Genomic DNA, 6,790 nt, shown 5'->3' with positions numbered 1-6,790 from the left:
ATATACTGAATGTATTTATTGCATATTGTGATCTAAATGCTCCTCTGAAACCATTTTAGGGATCTTTGTCAACCTCTTTATCTTTTCTAAATACGAAGACTTTTTTATATTCTTAAGAATAATGTTCTATTCACATTTGCACATCTGCAGTCTCTGCTACTAGAGGATAAAACTTAATATTGACTAATGGCTACATAAGATTGTTTTAATGAACGTTAGCTATAAGGAGGCATTAATTCAGGAAAAACTGAGGTATTCATGGACATCTAAACTCTACAGTACTTCTCTGTTGTAGAAGTAATTAATAAGCATACAGATTTAATAAAAAATCTTCAATTGAAAAAAAAAGAAATCTACCAAGCCCTTCCAGTTCTCCATTCTATCATCTGGGTAGAACGTCTTTAAAATAAGAATATGGAAGACAAAAGGCTTCATTCTAGCTTCCTGTGAAGTAACTGCTAACAACTGTCACTTAACGGATTTCACTTCTGGGAGAACTTCCATAAGGCTGAAAACATCCCCCTCATGTGAAACTGTAGAAAATTAATGCTAATGTCATTTGAAACTAAGCAATGCAGTAGATTGTATGTTGTCCAGAGGAACAACCAGGCATGCGCAAAGGATTAACAAGAAAATATGACTAGTTACAGACTATTTTTAGTAGTATATTTGACTTTAAACATATTTGTATTCTTGAAAGCTGCCTGGTATTTCTATTCAAAGAGACGAATGAAGGATGAAAAGGAATGAAAAGCAGAAGATTAGGAAAGCAGATGATCCTCTCTGTTTACATTCTGTGAGGAAAGCTTCTATCAGTCTACATTTTGGGATTTGCACAAAGCTGTTTGAAGGGGACAGTCTCTCCCCAGTAATGAGAAATGCAGAAAAGGCCATGCTTCCACTATGCCAATACAGAGAAGTGTGGGAAGGTTACTGAGAATTCAGGTTCCTAATTAATTTCCTTGATAATGAAGAAATGAAAAAGAGTGAGACAAGAGAAAAAATGAATGGGAAAGCTTCTTCCATTTTAATGCAAAGGGCCAATTAAATTAAATTAGTACTTGGAATCCAGAAAACACAAGGCTAAGAAATTATTATAACAGTTATAAAAATTGCTCTGGGGTTTCCAGCATTTACGGGATTTCTCATTAAAAAGAAATAATTAATTTTGCTAGCCGTTAAAATCCATGAACATTTATCTCTTGTTAAATCCATTTCAATATTTTTATCCTAAGACAAACAAAATTTCTACATCTTTTTACAAATGCTGGTCTTCATTTAATATTCCTTCCTGCTCTTTCTCTTTGAATTCTACAGTAAGTATTGATTAATTATTTCCTGTTTTCATTGTTTTCCCTAGTGTAAGTTATTTCAGTCCTGTTAAGAGGTTAGTCTTGTGAGGAATTTAATGAATTTTTAAATAAAACAAACGATTATCTTTAAAATAAATTAATTTTTTATTGAATATCCTGATTTTAACAATTCTGTCAGTTTACACAAAAATCTGCACTGTAGAAAATGCATTATTTCATGAACCAAGTTTTATTGTCTAGTCCTGGTTATATTTTCTCCCCTCTTTTTTGTTAGCCTTCCAAACACCTACTTGAACTATGATCCCAAGAAGCCGCTTTCAAACAAGACTTCTTTGATTTTATTATTCAATACACTGTTTAAGTTGAATCTCAGCTGGAATGGAAAGACTATTGTTTTTAGTATTAAAATAAAAGTTAAGTTTGTATGATGATGTCCATTGATTCATCAGCATATCTCAATTTTATTTTCGCTTGCTTTTAGTTTTTTGCATTGAAACATTAATCTAAAAGCATCTTATAAAATATAAGATTTTTTCCAAATGTTCTGATGCTTCCAGAAGTTCATATAACTGAGACTTCTTTTATGGCTCTGCTGGCTGCTCACATCAAGAGCAGAGCCCCAAAACAAACAGCTTTTTCTGGAGAAGCTGTCTGTGCGAAGCTGCAGACTGCATCATTATGAATATTTATACGGGAATGAATTGAGGTTGCACAGATAAAGGACGGTTTCCTGACTTAAAAGAAATGCGGTACGTGATAAATACATACATTATTCACACAGAAAACAGGATCAGAGTCTTTTAATAGAAGTGCTCATGAAGCCACGTCCTCTCCCTCTGCCTGGATCAGGTCTGGAACAAGGAGGGCTGGTCCTTGTCATAAAACAAATCTGCTATGGCTTTCTGCTCTGTGTTTGAGATGGTGTCGGTTACAGTTTTTAAAGTGTTTCAGCTTCATCAGATTTGATCAGATTTTCTCAGAGCAAAAACCATATCCGTAACACAAAAAATATTACAAGTCCCTGATTCAACTAAAGGTTCAACAGACTTCTTAAAGAAATCTTTACAAAGATATTTAAAAGAGATCACTGTGACCCTCATAAGTTTCTTATTCTAATTCCTTTAGAGGTAGCAACAAAGTGAAGGCTACAGAGAAATCAACAGTTATGCCTCTGACAATAGCACATTGATAACTGCTAAGCGTATGAAAACTCCGAGTTGCTTTGCCTTGCTTCTACCCCTCCCTGTTTTATACAGTACCACAGAAAACTACTTATCCCACAATTTACATTTTAAATCTCTTTCTAACCGTTTTCTTACTTTGTTTGCTCAGAACCTAGTTTTCAAGCTAGCTGACCTACTTTATCTTATTTTGGTACTTGCAGTAAATTCCCTTAAGCTTGTCTATGCCAACATCATTTAAAATGTCTTCTGTACCTTGATAATCAGTTCTCTCAAAGCAAAAAGCACTATCACGACTGCTGCAAGAATGATAAACTATTAGTCTCTCTGAAAGTCAACAAGATGTTTTTATATTGCAACAATAATTTTTCTTTCATTAAACTCTTTGTGCAAATGGCCAAAGTATTTCAGAAGTGAAAGCAAAGAAACAAAAACATTTGGGTCCAAACAGACTTCAGCAGGTGAAATTTATCCCCAATCTGATTTTGTAGAGTTTTACATAAAGAAAATGGGATCTATTAATAGTACTTAAAAGGTAATTTTAATACACGTGGCCCCATTTTTAATAAATCTAAATCCTTTATTCTTTTATCGGCAGTAACAAACTAAAACCCTGCTTTAGAAGCTGACAAATTGTTTACAGTGTTTACATGAAAAATGCTTTCCTAAAGAAGAGGTAAATTGTTTTACCACTATCGTGTTCAGATACTATAAGGTGCAAAAAAATATCATGGTGCTGAGTGAGAGAGAATTTGGCAAAATTAGATTTGGATAACGATTGCTCTTCAACTATTATATTTGCAACTGTTTTTTTCTACCACAATCCTTACTTTGGTCAAGTACAATCCTTAATTTGAGAATTTTCAAGCAACCAGTAAAAGCAGCATAAAAGGTTTGTGATGAAAGTTGGAGTTATTCTGTAAAAAACAAGTCATTACATTTGTTGCGTCTGTGTGTGTTATAGAAACTGGGAGGGCTTACTGCAGTCCAGAATAACTTACCTCTCACTTTTTGTTTTACTGGTGAAACAAAGCAGAAGTTTTAAAGAGAGAGCTTAAAATAATTTATGGTATTCATGCAGCTGAGACTTCCACGGGTTTAGTGAGCACTAGGTGACTGCATTAAATTAGCAGTTAAAATGGGCTAACAAAATTGCTCATACTTTAAATACTTATATCATGGTAAATGGTGAAGCTAATTTTTCCCCTTGGTGATCATAGATCTCAAGATAATGTTGAGAAGGAGACACTATAGGATGCAGAGGTTATAAATCCCCTGGTTACCCATGAATAGTTTGGAGAAGCACAGCCTACACATTCATCCACAGTACAAAAATGCTTGTATTTGTACTTTAGCATAGTTTTTCAGGTCGTGAGGAAGGGAACTACTCTGCAGGTCTAGGATACCTCCCAAAGAGGAGACCAAGGGAAAAGATACAGTTTTCCTCTGGTCTTCTGTCTTTGGACCACCTGAGATTTGCAGGAAGTCAGGAGATTCACCTAATCTCTGTACACCTCACATACAGATCTATCGGTGTAGCTGTGCTTACTGATAGGATTTGAGTCAGCAACACTAGTCACAGTTTCCAGCCGTTAGGGAACAAAGCATATATCAAAGAACTCTATTTTCTTTCCCCATTTACCAACAGGGCGGTATGGGCACACTAGGTATACATTTTAGTGCTTACTATTATAAACCATAATCCCCAAAAACTAATAATATTTAACCCACGAGAACCAAGTAGGGTTTTTTTAGATAAGTGCCTATCAAAGAATATAACTGATGTTCATCGTCTAATGAAAGCTAGGTACATCCTAGAACCTGTATCCATGAAGAAAATTAACCTCAATAGGAGTTTTGTCTAAGCAAATGCAATTATCTAATTTTTTGTCACAGCACATGTTTTTCGACTTTTTTTTTCTTCTGTTGCATAGCTTTCCTCATTAGTAAACGCAAAACCTTACAACATTTTCACTAATCATCACTGAGGTCTTGAAAGGTATTGAGGAAAAAATGTTGAAATCCTTTATACAGAATATTCCAGTGCAGGCTCTGAACTTATGGCCAGAACTATTCATAGCACAATTTTGATCAAGATATAGAAAAACAACACTGCAAGGCACTAGTCAGAGTATCGATAAACTCATTAACTGCTACAGGGACTAATCAGGGCAACAAGAAGAAAACAAAAGGATTTCCAGCCTGAGGAAAGCTTCTCCTTGACTTTAGGTCCTTGCCTTTTCAAACTTCGTACAGATATCCATTTAACTGGGGCTTCTTCTGTTCCCTCGTGGCTAAATTTTCAAGACAACTGCTGGTACTACATTTGTTTAAGCTAGATCACAAACATCAATCCCTCGGTTAAAATTTGGAATGTTTTATAAATGTCAAAAAAACTAGCTATTGAGGAAACAATCCTAAATCAAAACTATTGTAAAAACAGAAAAACAATACAAATTATCTTCATACAAAGCGTTCAAGAAATGGAAAAAGACAAAACTCTTTTTAAAAAAAGAGTAAAGATAATTCTTCTTAAGAATAATAATATTTCTATATTTACTTACCAGAATTGTATTGTTACTCCTTGAAGTAAGTAGAGCCATCTTGTGGGCATACCTACTTGCTGCATATGATTGGATGATCAATTGTTTAATTCTTAGGTGGAACTATACATTGACAGCAACAAGAAGAAAAATAAGTGTCTTGCTATCCGTTCAAACCCAACTACATATATGTGTGTATATATTCATTAATTTCAATTAATGTAATCATAAGTTATTAGTACCACTAAAAAGCTAAGCCACTTGTTAAGCTTTGATTTAATGACTCAGAAAGTATTGAACATTATTCCGCAAAAGGTTCCCCAAAGAGTATTCAGATCAGAAAACGTCATGATACTAACTTTCTCACATTAAATTCTTGAAAATCCCAGTCCACAGTAATCCAGTAGTGATAGTAACCATTCCTCTGGTAAAATAAATAAATAAATTAATTAGTAGACAGGCTTACTGGCGTAACAGACATACTAATGTCTGGCTGAGTGGCCTTATTTTTTTCAAGAATGCTAACTATCCATAGTTCTTATTACATTAACTGCTGTTTCAGAACTACATCTAAAACATGTTGTTTTATGGTGCATATTCTGCCAGGGTCTCCCCTGTAACCTCAGATATATCACTCGCCTCCCTGACTGATAGGCGAGTCAGTGAGCATAACCTGTATGTGCTTAGGAACATCTTGCTAGGATAAATTTCACCTAATCTGAACTAATTTTGCCAGATTATGGCATTTAATTTACTATTTGGAAAGTAGCTAATGATTCTGCAAATGCTGTTGTACACACTGGGCTCTAAGAATCCCCTTCACAGAGCTAAGCATGTGCATTGAAATTTGGGCCCCAAATATTAAGTCCCTGATTTTCACCATTATTTTGTTGTTGTTGTTGTTGTTTGCTTTTTTGTTTGTTTGTTTTTCATGCTCTTATAGCATTGTTGGATGAGAGGCAATTTCTCCTTTCTGATCTCGTCACACTTAAAAGTGTACAGCCACCAATCCCGAGATCCCAGCTATTCGGTCCAGATTGAACACCGAGATTCTACCTGTCCAAACTCCCATTCTCTTTTCAGACAAAAACTGAAATCTCATTCACAGCTCAAGAGATGGGATGTTGTTGTGGCCCGTAAAAATGCCAGAGAACTTTCAGCCAAGACACGGCGGCGTTGCAGCAGTGGTGAAACATCCTCCGCTGTTAGGTAACCATTTATGTATTTTGCAAGAAGGCTGCAAGCTGGACACTAAACAATCTAGTATTAAAACTTACAATGGAAGTAACAGCTACTGGAGTCCCATCATGGTGCTAAGGCATCTGTCCAAATAGTTGGTAAGCATGTTGAAGGGTATAAGAGAACAACGTCCACAGTGTGTTGGATCCAGCTAATATTTTCAGTGGCAAAATTTCCTTTGTGCAACAACAGACAGTTGATGCTTTCAGTCAAAAGGCATCTATTTATTTTATGTTAATGTAGGGTGATTTGCTCTTTTGGGGGGCCAATGTTGACGCACAACTTGCTGCTTGCTAAATACGTTTTAGAGGACATTCGTTAGATTGCTTGACATGAATAGATCTGTCACAAATGCAGTTCTTTCCCACATCCAGGAACTAAAAACTGTGGCCAATTCGCTCTAATTTGCTCATCATAAAGAAATTTAGAGATTGCACCTCCCTCCATTTCTTCATACAGTAGTCTGTAAGTATAGGCGTCTACTACTGGCCACTGGAAGAAAAAAAAAAAAAAG

The sequence above is a fragment of the Anser brachyrhynchus genome (genome assembly GCF_964034855.1).
Source record: "Anser brachyrhynchus genome assembly, chromosome: 2".
Taxonomy (NCBI): domain Eukaryota; kingdom Metazoa; phylum Chordata; class Aves; order Anseriformes; family Anatidae; genus Anser; species Anser brachyrhynchus.
Note: the sequence above shows the minus strand (reverse complement) of the source record.